General features: G+C 39.5%; 1 protein-coding gene across 1 annotated transcript in view; it reads left to right on the top strand.

Moving 5' to 3' along the window:
* LOC143651269 (uncharacterized) overlaps window positions 1-22,204 on the top strand; it is a 216,349-nt gene that overhangs the window by 192,959 nt on the left and 1,186 nt on the right. The gene's annotated exons all lie outside the window — the stretch shown is intronic.

The raw sequence follows: 22,204 nt of genomic DNA, 5'->3' as shown, positions 1-22,204 counted from the left end.
GCCCAGAATAAGAATGAGAGCCTTTTATCTTGTATGGTTTAATGAAATGCCTGGATACACCCCAGAGTATATTAAGCAGATAATCATAAAGTATTAGAAAAGTCCCTTGAGAGCTGGGAGAAAAAATATGAAACTATTAAACTTCACCGCCAAAGAAGCCCTTGATACTGTGTCAAACATTAGGGACACCCAAATAATAGGCCAAGCCCTTGATCTTGAAGCTTACTCTTGTAAAGCTTATGTATGTAGCAGAGTTGCTTAGCCTATCTATAGGTATGCTTAAGAGTCACCTCGAAGGACCTCTTTTATTGCTCAGATGTTGCCTCTCTTTCTCTAAACCCAACTCTGCAAGTGAAGCCACTGCCCTCCACCCTTATGTGGGATATGACATCCAGGGATGAAAGTCTTCCTGGCAGCATGGGAGATGACACCCAAGCATGAGTCTGGCCCTGGCACCATGGGATCAACAATGCCATCCTGAACAAAAAGAGGGAAAAGAAGTGTAACAAATAAGATGTCAGTGGCTGAGAGAGTTTAAATAGAGTTGAGAGGTTACTCTGGAAGTTACTCTTACACATTCTATCATAACTTGCTAACCCCCAGCCAAAGCCATCCTTGCCAATCCTAAAGAATACTTAGGGCATTATATAAAATTCTACAAAGTTTCCATGTACAAGGGTAACTTTCCAGGACCCTACAATCTCTAGATGAGTCCCTGGACCAAATAAGTCCTGAAATGCAGAGTAGTCAGCCTTTCCAGGGTTCCATCCACCTATCACATATTATTGGCAGCCCCTTCCCACATAAAAAAGTGAATGACCATAGCCCAAATATCCCTAAAAAGTGAGAGAAAGATCAAAGGTGATGGTGGAATTATACAGAGAAGGTTGGGTTTCACAAATGAATATGAGTGAATCAGTATATTGATATTTCTTTTCATCTCCAGTACCTTAGATCAGCTAGAAATAAAAATCTAAAATTGTGAAATTGTAACCCATATCAAATTCTGAAACCTGTTTTACAACTATTTGTTGCAAGGTACTTTGAAATTTATTGTTTTTTTTGTGTATATGTTATTTTTCACAAGAAAGAAAAAAAGAAGGAAGAGTATAATAGAGAAGACAGGATTTAACAAATGAGTATGACTGCTGAATCAATATATTGATATTTCTTTTGGTCTCCAGTGTCTTGGAGCAGCTAGAAGAAAAAATGAAAAATTGTGGAACTGTAACCCATACCAAACTTTAAAATCTGTTGTATAACTTGTTAAAATGTACTTGGAAATTTACTTGTATAAATGTTATTTTCCAGTAAAAAATGTTAAAAAACAAAAAAAGATTAAACTCAAGAGGGCATTGGTTTTTTGGCTCTGAGAGTTCTGCTGCAATTCCTCTATACAATTTTATCACCAAGAACCTGTATTATTGTGTGTTAAAGAGGTCAGCTGTTTGTCCAAACAGGGTTCTTGGAGCAGCCCCTCTTGAGGACACATTATCCAGTGTCCGAATCTTCAGCCTTGCAGTTTGGGGAATCCACATACCTCCGAATATGCAGGTATGAGGCATAAAAAGATATTTTCCAAACTCATAATAAACTAATTTATAAACACATTAATGTAGCACATCTACAATGAGAGACCTAAATACTTGCATGCACCTGTCTGGATCATCTCCTTCCCAATGTCTTCCCAGAGATTAAGCAGTTCCTTAAGGAATTTACAATGAAAGAAAGGGTTATATATTCTCACAGGATGAGCTGTGTTAGAACCTGGGATTTGCCCCAGTTCCATTGGCAAAGACATGCTTCTAGCAACCAGAAACTATACATTGGTCAAACTATTCATTAGACTGTTTTTAAATATTGACCAGAACTTTTCATCTGCTGTCTCTAGATTCTATGAAGAGCTTTCCATTTGCATTTGCCATTAGCATGTCACAATTTTCAAACTGTATCTTATTTCAATAAGCTAAAGTTCATTTGAGATTAGTAGTTTCAGCTGAGATGCAGAAGACACCCTAGGGCTCTTGATTTGGTAGATATCTGTAATATATTTGCAGACTGTCTCTGATGGTAGATGACTTACAGAGTATGGATAACGGTGGGAGGCAAACCCCATTCATTGCATTTTGATTTTTGTCATTTTCCGTTTTCAAAGATGTCATTTTCTAACCTTGTTTCTAAATTCTAATGCTAACTTTAGGAACTTCTCTGAATATTCAGAAACATGATTTTCATGGACTATTTCCTAGATCATCAGAAAAACAGCTCATAGTTCTACTCAGTCAAGTTGCATACACACAAAATCAATTAGAAGAAATAAAACAATTCCACATATTTTCCACATTAGATTGATTCAGAGAGTTGCAGCTTTTCAAAATTCTTTTCTCTGACTTAAAGTGTGAGCCAGGATAGACTCTTGAGGATGCCTCATAAACTGCAGTCCACACCCAGATGTGTTCATGGTGAAGGGTCTAACTATCCCCAGGGAGTTGGGAACTGAGGGTTTTTGACCCTCTCTGTATTTGGTTACTGCCTGTGCACATATATCTACAGACTACATGGTGTCTCTGAAAAGATCCTCTGTTCCATGTGCATAGTGGTGGTCAAATACTGAAACAGAATTGGAGCTCATGAAAACATCGTAGTTGCAGCTGGAAGCAGTGGGCTTTGCCTTCTCACAAAGGATGATGCACAATGTATATGAAATCAGGAAACATCAAGAACCCAGGAAAGGAAGCCTAGACCTTCTTTAGCCCCTCTCCTTAGTCAGGGCAGTTGCTGCCTCTTATATATCTCGGAAACTCTTTCTGTTTTCTGGGGAAAGCCCAAAAACTTTGACCTTAAAGCCCTATATAAGAATTTGACCAAGGATCTTGGAAAACTTTAAGGAAAAGCTTTAATTTCAAAGCTTTTTTTTTCCCTGTATTTTCTGTACTGTTTTTCTGTATTGTTAAAGGTAGAGACCAAATTCACTTTTGATTATTTTGCTTAGGGAAAAATATTCTGTGGGAATTTTTTCAGTTTGCTTTATTTTTGTCTTTTTATTTTAAGTAGACTTTATTATTTAGAGAGGTTGAGATTTACATGTCTCCTTGGCTGTGGTAGTTTCTCAGACTCTCCTTGTTTTTGATGACCTTGAAGATTTCGAGGAATATCAGTCAAGCATTTTGTAGAATGCCTCTCTATTGGAATTTGCCTGATGTTTTTCTCATGATTAGACTTGGGTTGTGGGTTTTGGGGAGAAAGATTACAGAGATAAAATACCATTTATTTTATTTTATTTTTTTGTATGGGCAGGCACCATGAATCGAACCTGGGTCCCCAGCATGGCAGGCAAGAACTCTGCCACTGCACCACCATAGCCCACCCTAAAGCACCATTTTTATTGCATCATATCAAGAGTACCTACTAGCAATATGATTTATAACTATTGATGTTGACTTTGGTCATGTGGCAGAGGTAATGTTTGTCAAGTTTCTCCATTATAAAGTTTCTCTTATTCTCCTCTTTCCATACTGTAGTCTTTGGAAGGAAATCACTGTGCAGCCCCCACTTAAGGAGTGGGGAGCTATGCTCCACCTCCTAGGGGACAGAACATCTACATGAATTACTTAGAATTCTTCTTCATGGGAGAGTTCTGTCTTCTCCCCCATTTATTAATTTAGTCAATCATTTATTTACATCAGTACAGACTCATGGATATTTATTTCATATTTGGATTATCTTCCAATGCTGTCTTATTTGCTGTTGCTCAAATTGTTCCAGCTTTGGCCACTGGGAGCTCTTTCAGTTGGCTCCTGTTCTTCCTTGACATATCCTCATTAATGTGGGGTATTTTGGTTTCATTTTGTTTGCTTTTAGAATTTCTTGCTTTCTGGCATTACAAGATGTTCCTGGCTCATCTTGTATAATCCCTGTACCCTGACCTAGAATCCCATTTCTCCAAGGAACTTTGTTTCCTTTTATTGGAAAATGGTATTAGAAATCAAGATCTAGGCACTAGCTGTGTTCATTGCTGCTAGGGTATTGCTTCTTTTAGGTCCTCCTGGCTGACAGAGCAAGGAAATATATGCATGTGTGCTAAGCCAGGAGTATACATACATTTATAAATATTTCTATAATTAACCATCTATATCCATATGATGCTAAACATGAGTTTTTACTGATGTCTCCAAATCTAGTCCATTATTACATGCATCATTATAGCCTCCTTTTCTTGCCTATCTGTAAATCCCCACTCCAACACTGTCTTGGTCAGGTTCATGTATCAACTTGGCCAAGTCATGGTACCTGTTTGTCTGGTTGGGCAAGTGCTGGCCTGTCTGTTGCGATGAGGACATTTCATAGAATTGATCATAGAAATGATCATGTCAGCTGCATCCACAGCTGATTGCATCTGTAATCAGCCAAAGGCGAGTGTCTTCTGCAATGAATGATGCTTAATCTAATCACTGGAAGTCTTTTAAGGAGGATTCAGAAGAGACAGGCTCTCTTCCTGCTTCAACTGGTGAGCCTCTCCTGTGGAGGTCGTCCAGACCCTCCAGAGGAATCGTTGGCTTCACAGCCCGTCCTGCAGATTTTGGACTCTATGTTCCCATGGTCGCGTGAGATACTTTCATAAATTTTATATTTGTTAGTGTTCCCTGTTAATTCTGTTTCTCTAGAGAACCCTAACTAATACAAACATGGAGAAACCTGACTCTTTGGGAGATATTTTTTGTGTAGATAAACCACTGCTAACATTTTTGGTGAAAATTTTCTAGACTTTTCTGTCTTTGTTTATGCCTCTGTCCATGTTTTTCCCTGTCTGTCTCTTTCTCTCTTTTTCTAAATATAAATATATATATATATATGTTCATATATATAAAGATATATATATGTACATATAACTTTATTTTCACACAAGTGGTATATATTATATGCTGCTGTATAATGTGTTTTTCTCCACCTAACTACATGTCAAAAACATCATTTCATGCTAGTAAATTCTGATGTACACATTTATTTTTAAACATATGCAATCCATAGTTTAACCCTCATTAATAGATGTTGTGATTGTTCCCAAGTTTGTCACCATTACATAACTACCACAATGACAATCTGTCTGCATGTTAAGTCTGTAGGAAATAGATCACTGAAAGCTCTGTGTGCATCAGCCTCTGTTTTATCCCCTGGAGCTCCATTAGTAGATTTCTTTAAGTATCTGGGATGGGTAAACCAGTTTGCAGATCAAGCAAGAAAGAAGGTGAGATTAAATCTTCACTGAAAACGTGTAACTGAAACCAGAAGAAGGGCATACTGGAATCTGTGTGGTAGAGCCTTTGTCTTTGACAAAGCTGATTCTACTAATCTCTGCCCCTGAGGTCAGTTGCTAAGCTGCTTGCTTAAAATGATATAAAGGTCTTTCTTGGTAGTATTTAAAGAAACTTTTAAGGATTGGAAGTCTCCATGATACAAGGAAATGAAGTTATGATGAAATTGTGAAATGGCAGGCAGTGGAGCCTGAAACCTTCCTGAACTGATCCTAGGCTGAGATGGGAACTTATTTCCTTCATGCAGTTCTTTTGAGGACAAAAGAAGGTAATGTAGAGCATTTGGCTTGGCATCTAGCAGATAGTCAATAAATTATAACTAATAATAGCTAATATCTTTTGAGGGCATATTATGTGCCACACACTGTTCTAATTGTTTTATATATATTAACTCATTTATCCTCACAATAGTACTATGAGTTAGGTGCTATTATTTTCTCCAATTTTATAGATGATGAAACAGGCATGAAAAATAAAACATCAGGATTGTGGAAAGATGGCAGAGTAGATAGCTCCAGGAATCAGTTTCTCCACCAGTTTCTTATTAAACTGATAGAAACTGTCTGAATCAATTATTGCAAAATTCAGGAGTCCAGTAGAACACTGTCCAGCATTCATGGAAGAGTGAGAAGAAGAGTCTGGTGAACACCAGTAAATTTCTGTTTTGCAACAGGCAGTAGTGGGGGACCAGCCCCTGGTATGGCTTGCTGATTCCACAAATGGACATAAAAATTCACTTCCCCAAGGTGCAGGGTGGGCATGGGCCAGTCACTGATCATGGCTTTTGATTAGCCACTTCAGATCACTGGGTGCCCAGGGCAGACATTGCTCCAACCTGCCCTAGACAAAGGTGTCAGAAGAGAATTACAGGCAGATGTATCTTCCGAACTATGAAGAACAGTTGAAGGGCTGCATTGAAGGGCTGTATTTGCTGGGGAGGCCAAGAAAGTACAGCTCGTGGAGCCATGGAGGAAGCTCCTGGCACCCTTCCTGACGCCTCCTTCATCCCTTCTCCAGGGCAGTTTGGAGCTGGCCAATGTTCCCTTCATAGGTCCTTGGCCTTAGTCCTGCAGGGAAAGACTGACTTGGGAAATTCCTCTCCAGAGTGACCTTCTGTCCCAGAATTTACCCTCCAAGCAAAAGCAGATTGAGACAATGAAAGCAACATTAGAAACAATTGAGGCAGACTGATTGGGGCAAAGGCTTACCTTCTGTAAATCTGGCAGTGGAACACCCAAGGAAAGGGAGCAAGTAGAGTGTATGTTAAAACTCCTGTAAACAGAGGAACTCCTAAAGCCACTAGCAAGCACAAGTGCAAGACAAGAAACCCCCAGAAAAGACATGAAGGACTACACTTTGTATTTGCCTTGGGTGGACCTTCCTGATAGGAGGGGTGATGCCCAGGAAAATCTTGGTCATACACCAGCTGATTATAAACTCAAGAAACAGACATCTCAGAGAATAAATTCCAGAGTTCATATTTTAAGATATTAAACAGTTTTTCCTGTCATTTAAAATTCATTTAATGGATAGTCAATATTCTATTGTAAGGTTGGGTAACAAGTTAATTAAGCAGTTTTTAATTGTTAAATTATTGGATATAGAGGTTGTTTTCATAATACAAATACTACTTTTACATGCTTTGACTTACATAAACCTTTTTTTCTTTTCCACTGATAATTTTATAAGGATAGATCCCAAGAAGTTTGTTCTCCAAACCAGAAAACTTCACATTTTAGGCCACTTAACTATACTATCAAAAACACTATACTTGATAAAAACATATGATCATCTCAATTGATGCAGAAGAGACATTTAACAAAATCTACCACCCTGTCTTGATAAAAGCACTGCAAAAACTAGGAAAAGAAGGAAACTTTATTAACATGATACACACAGTATGAAAAAGTGCATATACAAAACCCCACATCTAATGTCATACTTAACGGTGAAAGACTAAAAGCTTCCTTCTGAGATAAGGAACAAGACAAGGGTACCCACTGTTACCACTGTTCTTCAATACTGTATTGGATGTTGTAGCCAGAGCAATTAGGCAAGAAAAAGATTGGAAAGGAAAAGGTAAAACTTTCCCTATTTACAGATTACCTGATCCTTTATGCAGAAAATCCTGAGAGAAAATGGACAACAATGACCTTCCATTTATTTAGCTTTTCTTTTATTTCTTTTAGCAATGTTTTGAAGTTTTCTGTGAATAAGTCCCTTTACATTTTTGGTTAGACGTATTACTAGATATTTGAGTCTTTTAGTTGCTATTGTAAATGGAATTTTTTATTTCTGTCTTCTTCCAATTGTTCATTACTAGTGTATAGAAACAGTACTGATAATTGGGCATTGATCTTTTACCCCATCACTTTACTGAATTTGGTTATTACCTCTAGCATTCCATGTTCATGGATTGGAAGATTAAATATTGTTAAGATGTCAGTTCTATCCAAAGTTATTTATAGATTCAATGCAATCCCAGTAAAAAATTTCTACAACCTTTGCAGAAATGGAAAAGCCAATCATCAAATTTATTTGGGAGGAAAAGGGGCTCTGAATAGTCAAAGCCATCTTCAAAAAGAAGAATGAAATAGGACTCATACTGCCCAATCTTAAAACTCACTACAAAGCTACAATAATCAGCATGGTACTGGCACAAAGATAGATATTTAAACCAATAGAATTGAACTGAGGGTTCAAACATCAGCCTTCACATTTATGGCCAACTGATTTTTGACAAGGGGGAAAAGACCACTCAATTGGGAAAGAATAGCCTCTTCTACAAATGATGCTAGGAAAATTGGATCCCTATTTGAAAAAGAATGAAAGTGTACCTCTATCTCATACCACATGCAAAAATCAACCAAAATGGATCAAAGACCTAAATATAAGAACCAGGAATATAAAAATCCAAGAAGAAAGTGTAAGAATTTATCTTCAGGACCTTGTGTTAAGCAATGGTTTTTTAGACTACACTCAAAGCACAAGTGAAAAAGGAAAAAATAGATAAATGGGATCATCAAATTAAAAATTTTTGCACATCAAAGGATTTATCTTCAAAGTAAAATGATAATTTACATGATGGAAGAAAATATTTGGAAACCACATATCTGGGTAGGGTTTAATGTACAAAATATATAAATAAATCCTTCCACTCAACAACAAAAAGACAAACAACTCAATTAAGAAATGGGCAAAAGACTTGAATAGACATTTCTCCCAAGAAAATATACAAATGGCAAAAAGGCCCATAAAGAGATGTTCAACATCATTAGTCATTAGGGAAATGCAGATCAAAACCACAATGAGATACCATTTCACACCCACTAGAATGGCTACTATTAAAACAATGGAAAATGACAATGTTTTGGAGAGGATGTGGAAAAATAGAAAGACTCATTCAATGCTAGTGGGAATGTAAAATGGTGTAGCCACTATGGAAATCAGTTTGGTATTTCCTCAGAAAGTTAAGTTTAGAATTACCATATGGCCCAGTAATCTGGGACATGAATAAATACTATACACTGATGTTCATAACAACATTATTCACATTTGCCAAAAGATGGAAAGAATCCAAGTGTCCCTCAACTGCTGAATGAATAAGAAAAAAGATATATACACAAAATGGAATATTATTCAGCCATAAAAAGGAATGAAGTTCTGATACATGTGAGAACATGGATGAACCTTGAAGATATGTTCAGTGAAATAAGAAAAATACAAAATGATAAGTAGTGTATGATCTCATTGATATGGAATAATTAGAATAAGCAAGTTCATAGAGTCAGACTCTAGAATATAAACTACCAGGGTTAGGGTCAGTGTCAGGGTAGAGAATAGGAAGTGAAGGCTTAAGATGGACAGTTTCTATTTGGGAAGACAGAAAAGTTTTGGTAATGGATGGTGGTGATGTTAGCCCAACATTGTGAATGTAATTAACAACATTGAATTATGTATTTGAATGTGGTTAAAAGGGGTAATTTTCAGTTGTATATAGAGTACTTGGAAAAAAATTTTAAAAATAAATCATGGAACTATACAACAGTAAATGTAAGTTAAATCATAGACTATAGTTAATATTAAAGTTATAAAAGCCATGTTTTAGTCCTGATCCACTCCCGTGGGGGGCAGCCATTTCTTTTAATTCTGATTCAACGTTGTAGGGCAGAAGCTTTTGATTAGATTATCTCCACAAGATGTGCTGTGCCCAGTTGTTGGTATGGCCTTTTGATTAGAGGGAGGGGTGATTACACCTATTCAGTGAGGGCTTTGATTAGTTTACTGGAGTCCTTTAAAAGAGGAAACATTTTGGAGAGAGCTCAGAACTGACTCAGATGCAGGTGCTTGAAGAATAGTTGCTTCAGAGCTGACCGAGATGTGGCTGTTCAGAGATGCTTGGAGTGCCGACAGAGAGAGCAGATGCCCAGATGTCAGAGCCCAGTAGACGTCACCATATGCCTTCCCATGTGATGCTAAGCAAGCCAGAATCCTGAGCTGTGTCCTGGAGGAACTAAGTGAAGGCCCACAGAAGTCAAGTGAAGAATTCCCACAGGAAACAGAGGCTGGAAGCAACAGGAGCAAGGGACCAGTAGATGCTAGGCACATACCCTCCTAGCTGACAGAGGTGTTCTGGATGGCATCTGCTTTTCCTGAGTGAAGGTAACCTCTTGGTGCCTTGGTTTGGACATTTTCTTGGCAATAGAACTGCTAACTTATAGCTTATTAAATTCCCTTTATAAAAACTGTTCCATTTCTGGTATATTGCTTTCTGGCAGCTTAACAAACTAATACAGCAGTTGTATAGCCCTATTGCCAGCAAAAAAGAAAGAGAAAGGAAAGAAAAGAGTGAAGGGAACATTGATTTAAAAAATGCCTCACTCATGATAAATGCTATATATGTTAGTATAACTGTGATATGTTATGCTAAAGATTCCCTTTCTACTCAGGGTGAAGTTAAAAGAGAATAAATGGGGGGAAGGGAACATCTGCATCTTGCCATGTATACGAGTGGCATAATGATGAGAATATTCATGGGGGTGGGTTGTATTTGAATAGAATGCATGTCTAGCACAGCGACTGTAGGATTTTAGCACTGTCCCATCTTTGTCATTGATCGCAGTGAGGGCTGGCCATCTTTTTTGTATAAGAGTTGCTTTGTATTTTTCCTGAAGCCTTTTGGTAACAGAATATGAGATATGTGTAGATGGGCAGCATACTGGAGATAAAAGCCCAAGTTCAGTATCGGAGAGGGGATGTCACTGATAGCTGTTTCCTTCTCCACTGGGAATGGTGCCACTCAAGGAGAGGTAGTTGTCAGGCTTGGTCTTGGGTGGGTCGTTGGCAGGGAGTGGGTGGTAGGACTAGAGCATCCTGATGCTAGTCATTTAGAGCAGAGGTTTTCAAACTTTTTCTGCAAAGGACCATAGAGTAAAAATTTTTATCTTTTTTAGCCAAGAGGCACAATCAAAGATATTATGCAGGTAATTATATAACAGAGAGAAAACAAATGTCCACAGAATTTTTTATTGAGAAATTCAAAACTATTTATTTTGGACACTGAAATACAAATTCATATAATTTTGATTCAAAAGAATCAAAACATTCTTTTGATTTTTTCAGCCTTTTAAAAATGTAAGATCCATTCTTAGCTCACAGCCTTACAAAAATTGGGGGTGAAGCAGACTTGGCCTGTGGGCTGTAGTTTGTCAACCCCTGGCTTAGAGTATCATGAACTCAGTGTGTATGTATTCTTGCCTCAGATCCCTAACCATGTTGTCTCTGTCACCAGCCTCTTGTCATCCTGTTGAAAAGTCCTTACTGTAATCTCAGATCCAGCCCCTGAATCCCTGTCCAGTACTGTAGGAGCTGGATTTATTGCAAAATAGCCTTTCATCTCCTAGGGCTCTGGGCATTCGTAGGCTAGGGCCTGGGAGTGCAAATGTGGAGAGACTCTGCCCTTGCCCTCATGTTGCTCACCACCCAGGGGAGAGACAGCTACACAAATCAGTACAATGATACAAAGGCTATTATGGGGGAAACAGTGCCAGTAGGTGGGTAGTGGGGGAAGAGGAACAGCTGGGCCCTCAGAGAGCATCAGAAAAGGTTTTCACAGAGACATTGTGCTTGGGCTGACCAGAAGAATAAGTAGGGGTTTTCTAGAGATGGGGTGGGAATGTAGAAGTTTCAGGTAGTTGAAAACAAATGATGGGGGTGGGGTGAGATGAAGGGGCATACCATGTTCAGGGACCTAGAGATAAGTATTATTCTTATTGGTGGGAAATAATAAGAAGAGGGACAGTAGCAAGCTACAGGGCTGAAGTAACAGAGAGGAGCTGAGCCTGAAGGCTTGTGGACCTGACTCTGAGCCCTACCAGGACCCCTGCCTTGTTTTAACTTGTCACCCACAGGCCTGGATACAGCTCCTCAGACTCATGCCTTGTGTCTGTGTGGTGAATTGGTGCTTTCAGACCCCCACCTGTCTAGAATTTTGTGTTTTACCGTTTCAGTTTGCTAAAGCTGCAGGAATGTAATATGCCAAGAATTGATTGGATTTTATAAAGGGGATTTATTAAGCTACTAGTTACAGTTCTAAGGCCTGAAAATGTCCAAATTAAAGCAACAACAGAAGGATATATTATCAAAGGAAAGTCATCTAGAATACCCGTCAGCTGGGAAGGCATATGGCTTCCTTGCTCCTAATTTGTTGCTTTCAGCTTTTGATTCCAGTGGCTTTTTCTCTCTCTAAACATCTGTGGGTCCTTTTTTAGCTTCTCCAGGGCAAAAGCTTTAGCATCTGGGGCATTTCTGTCTGCATCTCCAAACATTTGTGACCTCTCCAAAATATCCCCCTTTTAAAGGACTCCAGTAAGCAGAGTATGACCCACCTTGATAGACAGGTCACATCTCCATCTATTCAAAGGGTTCTGCCCACAATTGGATGCATCACATCTCCATGGAAACAACCTAATCATATGGTCCAACCCAACAATAGGACTGCCCCCATAAGATTGGATTAGAAGAACATGGCTTTTCTGGGGGTAAATCACAGTTTCAAGCCAGCACATTCCACCCTCTGGATCTCAGAAAGATATTTTCTTTTCACATACAAAATACATTAATTCCACCACAATATCACAAAAGCCTTAAGCCATTTCAGTAATAATACAAAGGCAAAAACAGTACAAATTGTCATCAAAGTCGATTCCAGGCATGGTTTGTCCTAAGGCAAAATTCTCCTGTTGCTGTGGACCTGTGAAACTTAGAACAAGTTATCTGCTGCCGATATACAAAGGAGAGACAGTCATAGGATATATGTTCTAATTACCATCAGAAGAAATTGGAAGGAAAACAGGAATCACTGGACCCAAATAATTCCAAAAATCTGCAGGGCAAACTCCATTAAATTTCGAAGTCTGAGTCATTTATAGAATGGTGTTTCATCCTCTTGGCTTGAAAGAACAGCAGTTCCACCCTTTCCAAGGGCTTACACTGAGGCCTTTTTCTCTCCAAACACTGAAATGAGAGTTGCAACATTGGGGAGCACTGGGGAAATCACCTTGTTCTCAGCCTCACCCTCCTCAAGCACCCAGACTCTTTGCCATCTCCAGGGCACGCAGTCAACCCCTTCAGAAGAGTGGGGTGATGTGAAGGCTCTCCCCAGTCCCCTGGGAATGTGCTCCACCCTCTCTGAGGCCTGAGGGAGCAATACTTTCCTGCTCACCCTCTGCCTGCAGGGCAAACTCACTGTCTCCACAGGCAAGATGGATCTGCTCTCCTGGCCTGAGGTTTCCTGACTCCAGACCTTAGTTTACATGGTTCTGCCTTTGAAGTAATTTTTCATCCAATGTGTCCCTTTTATGTCCCTTTGAGTCCAGACTGGCAGTGGTTCTGTCCGTATAGGATCCCACAACACTCTTGTCAGTTTTTCATAAAATATACAGGGATCAAAACCATCAGACAATAGGACTTCCCACAAATCTTTATGGATAACTTCATCTTCTATCCTGGCTTGTGCTGAAATGGCTGACTGCTTCCATGTTTGCTTAAATCCTCATGTGGGGCACTATTCTCTGCAGTCTCATTCTCCTAAAGATTAGAATTTTCAAAACTATCAATTTCTGGCTCTTGGTGCCCAAGAGCTCAGTTCTCAGCTTATCCCTTTTTCTCTTGCATTTTACTATGAGCTGCAAGGAGAAGCCAGGCTGCATTTTTCACATTTAATGGGGAAATTTCTTCAGCTAAGTATCACAGCTCATCACTTTCAAATTCTCCCATTCAGCCAGCACCAGGATTGAATTTTGCCAAATTCTCTGCCACTTTAAAACAGGGGTTGTCTTCCTTCCAGTTTGCAATGACACATTTATCACTTCTGTCTAAGGCTTCATTGGAAAAACTTTTAGCATCCATGTTTCTACCAACAGTCTCTTCAAAGAAAACTAGGCCTTTTCTATCAAGCATCTCAAAATTCTTCCAGAATCTTCTCCTTAACCATTTATAAAGCTGTTCCATCAGGTTTGGGATTTGCAAATGATAGCAGCTCACTTCTCTGATACCAATATCTATTTCAGTTTGCTAAATCTGCTGGAATGCAATATACCAAAAATGGATTGGCTTTTACAAAGGGGATTTAATAAGTTACAAGTTATAATTCTAGGGCCATGAAAATGTCCAAATTAAGGAACCAACAAGAAGATATCTCCTTGGAGGAAAGGCAGCTGGTACCTGGAACACCTCTGTCAGCTGCAAAGGCACGTGGCTGGCATCTGCTTATCCTTGCTCCCAGTTTGTTGCTCTCAGCTTCTGATTCCAGTGGCTTCCTCTCTCTAAGCATCTGTGAGTCCTTTCTTAGTTTCTCTAGGGCAAAAGCTTAGCATCTGGGGTGTTTCTGTCTGCACCTCCAAAGATCTTTGTCCTCTCCAAAATGTCCTCTTTTAAAGGACTCCATTAAGGAGATTAAGACCCACCTTGATAGGTGGGATCACACCCATTTAATCAAAAGGTCCCATTCATAATTGGATGGGTCAGCTCTCCATGGAATAACCTAAACAAAAGGTCCCACCCACATTAAGTCTGCCCTCACAAGATTGGATTAGAAGAATATGGCTTTTCTGGGCTACATAACAGTTTTAAAATAGCGTAATCACTGTGCCAGTTTGAAAGGATTATGTACCCTAGAAAATCCATATTTTAATTCTGATCCATATTGTAAAGGCAGCCATTTCTTCTAATCCCTATTCGGTACTATAGGCTGGAAACTTGATTAGATTATCTCCACAGAGATGTGGCTCACCAATTGTGGGTATCAACCTTTGATTAGAGGGAGATGTGACTCCACCCATTCCAAGTGGGTCTTGATTAATTTATTCAAATCCTTTAAAAGAGGAAACATTTTGGAAAAAGTTCAAGAGCCATTAGAACCACGAGAGCCCATGCAGTCAGAGACTTTAGAGATGAAGAAGGAAAACACCCCTGGGGGAGCTTCATGAAACAAGAAGCCTGGAGAGAAAGCCAGCAGACATCATCATGTTCACCATGTGCCTTTTCAATTGAGAGAGAAACTTTGAATGCTATTGGCTTTCTTGGACCAAAGTATCTTTCTTTGGATGCCTTAGCTTGGACATTTCTATAGCCTTGCTTTAATTTGGACATTTTCATGCCTTTAGAACTGTAAACTTGCAACTTAATAAATTCCCTCTTTAAAAGCTGTCCCTTTTCTGGTATATCACATTCTGACAGCTAGCAAACTAGATCACCTAACCTCAAACTGTGTCAGATGCACACTTTGCCTCCTGGCAGCCAGCCTGCTTGTGCCCTGATGCTGGCTCACCTGCCCTGCCCAGGGGATTCTCTAGTCCCCTGTCTTTAGCAGAAAGAAAATCTAATTTTTGAACAATAAAATGGGTCCTTGGAATCTGGACTGGAGTATTTTTCTCATCCGGTTTGCAAGTGTCCATGCAGGACAGCACATATTATGAGATTCAGGCACTGGAGCCGTCAGGGTTTAGCTTAAATTTGGCCTGAGGCTGCTTCTCCATTTCAGATTTTATATTCTGGCTGTTGCTTTCTTGTTGGTTGCATTTTTATGAAGTCTATGGGAATGGTCCCAATGTTATGAATTAGACATCTAAGATCTTTAAAATATAAGTAAATTGGAACTCTCAGACATTGCTGGTGAGGATATAAAGTGGTACAGCTGCTGTGGAAAACAGTTTGGTTGTTCCTCAAAAAGTTGGGCATAGAATTACCATATGACCTAGTAATTCACTCAAAAACTTGTACATGACAAGTTAATGTAATGTCCTGATACATTCCAGTGTAATTTGTGTAGAGAATAAAAAACTGCCAAGTCCCTTTGTGGGACTGGGGAGAAAAGAGGAAATATTAAACTTCTCCATCTTGGAAATTCCTGATATTCTGCAAGCAATGAGGACAACCTTGATAGGCCAAGCCCTCAATCTTGGTATTTGCCCTTATGAAACTTATTCCTGCAAGGTATAAGCTAAGCCTACTTATAATCATGCCTGAGAGTCATCCCCAAAGAATCTCTTTTGTTGCTCAGATGTGGCCTCTTTCTAAGCCTCATCTGCCCTCCCCTCTGTGTGGGACATGACTCTCAAGGGTGTAAATCTCTCTGGCAACATGGGACAAGACTCCCAGGATGAGCTGGCACCAGACATCATGAGATTGAGGAAGCCTTCTTGAGTGAAAGGAAGAAGAGAGAAATGAGACAAAATTAAGCTTCAGTGGCTGAGAGATTTCAGAGTCAAGAGGTTATCCTGGAGGATATTCTTATATATTAAATAGATATCCCTTTTTCATTTATAGTATATTGGAGTGGCTAGAGGGAAGTACCTAAAACTGTTGAACTGTATTCCAGTAGCCTTGATTCTTGAAGATGATTGTATAATTACATAGCTTTTACAATGTGATTATGTGACTGTGAAAACCTTGTGTCTTATGCTCTATCCAGGATATGGACAGATGAGTAAAAAAATAAGGATTAAAAATAAATAAATAATAGGGGGCGGATAATGGGTACAACAAAATTGAGTAGATTGAAATACTAGTGCTCAATGAGAGGGAAGTGTAAGGAATATGGGATGTATGGGTCTTTTCTTTTTTCTTTTTATTTCTTTTCCCAGAGTGATGAAAATGATCAGAGTGATGAATATACAGAACTATGTGATGATATTGTGAGCTATTGATTATATACTTTGCATGAACTGAATGTGTATGAAGATATTTCAATAAAAATATTTTTAAAAAATTATACATGAATGATCATAGCAGTATTATTCATAATAGCCAAAAGATGGAAACAACCCAAATGTCTATCAACTGAAGGATAGATAAACAAAATATGATATGTCCATATAATGGGATATTATTCAGCCATAAAAAGAAATCTTAAAATTAAGTACTGATACATGCTACAAAATGGATGAAACATTATGCTAAGTGAAAGAAGCCAGATACAAAAGGCCACATATTATATGATTGCATTTATATGAAATGTCCAGAATAAGCAAACCCATAGAGACTGAAAGTAGATGAGTGGTTGCCAACTATTGGGAGTGACTGCTTATGGCTAATGGGTTTCCTTTTGAGGTGATGAAAATGTTCTGAAATCAGACAGTGGTGATGGTTGTGTTTTTCTAGAATCCACTGATCTGTATACATTAAAATGGTTTAAGTGGTGAATTTTAGACTTTTGTCTAGACTTTTGACTAGACAAAAAAGTGATGTCAGAGTCTGGCCCTGGCACTGAGGGATCAACCATACCATCCTGACAAAATGGGGGAGAAGTGTAACAAATAAGGGATCAGTGGCCAAGAGAGTTCAAATAGAGTAGAGAGTAGAGTACTCTGGAGGTCACTCTTATGCAAGCTTCAATTAGATACTGCTACCTGTCATAACTTACCAAACCCCAATAAAAACCATTCTTGCCAATCCTAAAGAATACCTAGGGCAATATATAAGATTCTACAAAGTTTCCATACACTACACTAGAGTAACTTTCCAAAACCTACAACCTCCAGATGGGTCCTTGAACCAGATAGGTCCTGAAATGCAGAGGGCCCAGCCTTTCAGGGCATCGCCTAGCTCCAACACCCCCATCCCATGTTATTGGCAGCCCCTTCCAACGTGAAAATGTTAGAATGGACATAGCCCAGATACCCTAATGAGTGGAAGAAAAATCAAAGGTGATGATGCAGTTACACAGAGAAGGTTGGATTTAACAAATGAGTATGATTGCTGAATATTATATTGATATTTCTTTTAGTCTCCAATACCTTAGAGCAGCTAGAAATAAAAACCTAAAATTGTGAAATTGTAACCCATACCAAAGTCTGAAATCTGTTTGCAGCTAATTGTGATGTACTTTGAATTTTACTTCTTTTATGTATATGTTATTGAAAAAGAAGGCATATAACAGAGAAGATAGGATTTAACAAATGAGTAAGACTGCAGAATCATTATATTGATTTTTTTTTTTTGGTCTCCAGTGTCTTGGAGAAGCTACAAGAAAAAAATATCATGGAACTGTAACCCATACCAAACTTTAAAATTTGTTCTATAACTACTTGTTAAAATGTACTTGGAAATTTATTGCTTTTTTGCATATATATTTCACAATTAAAAAAAAAAGAAAAGAAAGTAATGTCAACTTTAAGCTTCTTCTGCATAAAGAGCCTCCTGATGAAGCAATGGTGCTTTGGATGTTCCTTATGTCCTGGCTCTCATAGGTCCTGAAGCCTGGTGGCGGGTTGGGGTGGGGTGGAGACAGAATTGACTGGGCTAAGACGCTGAACAGTAGTTGTGGTTGGTACAATGGTGTGGAGATATGAGGGAGGAGAGAGCAGTCTTGGGGAACACCCAGGTTTCTGGTTTGGACAGGAGTCATTGTGTGAGAAAGGGACTAGAAGAGGATCAGGTTTGGAAGAAAGAAAGATGAAAAACTGAGTTGGGGGCAGGTTAGTGGTGTGTTCAAGTGAGGTAATCAAGCAGGTCATCCGGTATTGGGTTGGGGCTCAGGGTAGAAGTCTAAGCAAGACAGAGTCCCTGTGCACACAGCTAATTTCTCTGCCAAGCTTGGTTTGGGGAGCTGTGACCTGGAAGTTGCCATTGCCTCCTCCTGTCAAGGTTGTTCTGGTTAAAATTGTCTCCCTATTGGCATGCAATTTCATGCTTTTCACTTCTCCCTTTAAGTGGAAATGCAGAAAATGATCTTTCCCTCCAGTGGGAATTGAGATTTTTTTCCCCCTCTCTCAGCTCTGACACCTGCTACCATTCTGATCTCTATTAAAAGTCTGTGTGACCAGGTGGCATGCCTCGGGTGGTGCTAAATGGGGGTGTGGGAGGGCTGGGAGAAGTGTGGACACAGAGGTGTTAGAAAGTGACTCACTGCAGCAGGGCATGAAGATTGGAGTTGGGGAACTGGAGTGCAGATTCCTAATAATGACCCACTGTGTCCCGAAGGGTTGCATGATGCCTCTGGTGTCTGTACTGTGCCTCTCAATCAAGGTGCCCTTCTCACCTCTGGCATACAAAGCTGTGCAGTTCTGATGCCCCTTGTCACTCTTCCTTCCCACCACTCACCTACTCCAGGCTTCTGGGCAAATCCTATTCCGTACTGCCACATACCTTTGCTGGCTCCTTCCCCCAGGAATGCCACCCCTATCTCAGCTGCTCGCCTCCTCCCCACCTGTACTGGCTTTCTGTGGCTGCTGTAAGAATTCACCACCAGCTCAGTGGCTCAACCAACACTCATGTATTATTTCACAGTTCTGTAAGTTAGAAATCCAGAAAGGATTAAAATCAAGGTATCAGTGGGGCTGTGTTCCTTTCTGGAGGATCTAGTAAGAATCCTTTTCCAGCTTCTGAAGGCTGCCCACATTCCTTGGCATGTGGCCCCCATCCTCCATCTTCAAACCAACAAAAGTGGGTTGAATCCTTCTCATATCCCATCACTTTGACCTTCCTTCTGCCTTCCTCTCCTACTTTTAAGGACACCTGTGATTACATTGGTCTCATCTGGCTAACTAAGGATAATCTCTCTATCTTAAGGTCAGCTGATTAGTAACCCTAATTCCATCTGCAATCTTATTTCCTTTTTGCCATGTAAGGTAACATATCCACAAGTTTGGGGGTTAGTCATAGACATCTTTGGGGACATTATTGTGCCACCCATACTGACCTTTAAAGCGTAGTTTAGGCATGTCTTCTTCCACAACATGTCCCCAGTTAATTGCAGCCAGAACCAGACTCCTGTGGCTTTGCTTTGAGAAAACCACAAAAATGCTACTTACTACACATTGCCCAGCATTCTCGTCCTCTGCCTCACCTTATATTCCCTGCTGTATTGCAAATTTCCTGAGGTTGGGCCTGGGTCATACATATTTTATGTTACCCACAGTGCCTGCTGCATTGTCTTACACATTGTTACAGTTTGATAAAGCTGCTGGCATGCAATATACCAGAAATGGATTGGCTTTTATAAAGGGGATTTATTAAATTATAAATTACAATTCTAAGGCCATGAAAATATCCAAATTAGGGCACCAAGAAGAGGTCTTCTTGAAGGACAGACAGCCGGTATCTGGAATACCTCTGTCAGCTGGGAAGGCATGTGGCTGGCATCAGCTGGCCCTTGCTCCTGGTTTGTTGCTTTCAACTTCTGATTCCATGGTCTTTCATTCTAAGCATCTATTGCCTCTCACTTGTTTCGCCAGATCAAACTCTAAATTTCTTCTCTTTAGCATCTCCAAACATCTGTGTCTTGGTTTCATTTTTCTGTTCTCTGTTTGGGTTCTGAGCATCTCTGGCTCTGGGCTCTCCATGTCAGCTCTTTTAAGGACTACAGAAAACTAATTAAGACCCACCTTGAATGGGCAGGGTCATATCTCCATATATTAAAATGTCCCACCCACTGGGTCACATCTCCATGGAAACCACTAATCAAAAGGTCCCACCCAAACAATAGGTCTGGCACACAAGATTGGATTAGGATCAGAAGAGCATGGCTTTTCTGAGGTACATAACAGCTTCAAACCAGCACACATAGAATGAAAATGCAATGAGCAGTTGCTTGAAAAGGATTTTCCTATTTAATATCCTTACTCCATTCCAGAAGATTCTGCATAAAAGTACTAACCAGAAATTTATTTCCTGCTGCTTTAAATGGTAAAAATGACATTACATTACATGCCAATCCAGAATTCCAGGTGAATTTTTCTAAGCTGTAACTCAAAAACATATGTAAAATTAACAAATACCATTTTAGAATGTAAAATAAGTAGAACCGATCTGGCCAATACAGTAGCCAATAGGCATAATTGGCTATTTACATTTCAATTTACATGCATTAAAATTGAATGAAAAATTAAGTCGCCTGTAGCACTCACCACATTTTAAGTGCTCATTAGCCATAATGATCTGCAGAGTAGCCTCTCAGAGCAGCCATATGTGACTAGCAGCTACCATATTGGACAATGCAGATACAGAACATTGCCATTGCTATAGAAAAGTCTATTGGACAGAGCTGGCTCAGAAATGGGGAAAAGTTCTGTGGGATATGCCTTTGCCAGGAATGTTTCATTTGGAAGAGTTGTGTGTAAATTGAGGTATGGTCATGTGTTAGGCAGCATCATGTGAATAGTATTGGGTCTGTGGAAAGTTCATTGATTCACTGATTCTTTCATCAAGTAAAACTTAAAATGTGGCTGATACTCAGCAAAGTTCTGACGAATATAGAGATAAACATTTGGGTCTAGAGATAAATAAACTGATAACTTTTGACGTTGCCTGAATTAGGTTATCTATTAGGGAAGATATTTATGTTTGAGCAAAGAGATTTTGTTAGGGGATCCTGATTATAACAATACTAGTTGACATTTACTGAGTATTTTAACTAGTTGTACATTACACATGAAATACCTTTCTTGTATTTTTTTTCATGTAATTCTTAGAGTAATCCTATGAAGTAAATACTCTTATTGTAATACCCATTTTATGGATCAGGGCTTTTGAGGCTTGCAGTGTTTAATCAGCTTGTTTAAGGTCCAAGAGTTCATAAGTAAAGGAGACAAAATTCAGAGTCAAGTGGCAAATACAAGAGCCTGTGCTTTTTCCATTATGCTGCCTCATCACCAAGGGCTCGTGGCAAGAACAAAGGGCAAACTATTTGCCAACCCAACCAACTCCCCAGCCCCCTGCCCTGAGAGTGACATGAAGGGTAGTTCTATCTGCAAGGCCAGCCATCAGGAGAAAGGTACTGCAGCCCCTTCCCCTGCCTTTCCATCAGGCCTGCCACCACCTTGGGTTTCTCTTCCTCTTCAATCCCACTCTGGCTGCAGAATGAGCTAGTATCCACCTTCTAGTCCCAGCTTATTTACCAATTTATTATCTTGCAAACAAATCCTGCCTTGCGATGTTGTTGCTGTAATGGGAAAGAAGTTCATCTATTTCCAATTCTGCAATGTGGGCAGACTTTAAAGGGATCTATCTGTTTTCAGTTCACATATTAATCTGCCTCCTGCCACAGCTCCAAATAGCTTCTGCTCCTCATGGAAACCATTTTACTTGCAGGTGGGGAAGGGAAGAGAAGGGAAGGAAGGGAAGAGAAGGGAAAGAAGGGAAGGGAGGGTTTATTTTGTTTGTGTACAGTTGTCAAGTGTGGCAAGGTTAAGACAATCTCAAGACAATATTTGAAAAGGATCTGGGCAAGATAAAAATCCAGATCCCTTACCCATTAAAATTCATTTTCTAACAGAGCTGATAAGAAGTGTGTGTGTGTGTGTGTGTACATACGCACGCGCACATATGTTAAAACTGCCAAGATCTTAAGCTATCCCTCCTCTGGACACCAATGCTTTTTGTTTCTTTAGTGG

This window comes from Tamandua tetradactyla, chromosome 12 (genome assembly GCF_023851605.1).
Source record: "Tamandua tetradactyla isolate mTamTet1 chromosome 12, mTamTet1.pri, whole genome shotgun sequence".
Taxonomy (NCBI): domain Eukaryota; kingdom Metazoa; phylum Chordata; class Mammalia; order Pilosa; family Myrmecophagidae; genus Tamandua; species Tamandua tetradactyla.
The sequence above is the reverse complement of the archived record's forward strand: the minus strand, read 5'-3'. Positions and strand labels throughout refer to the sequence as shown.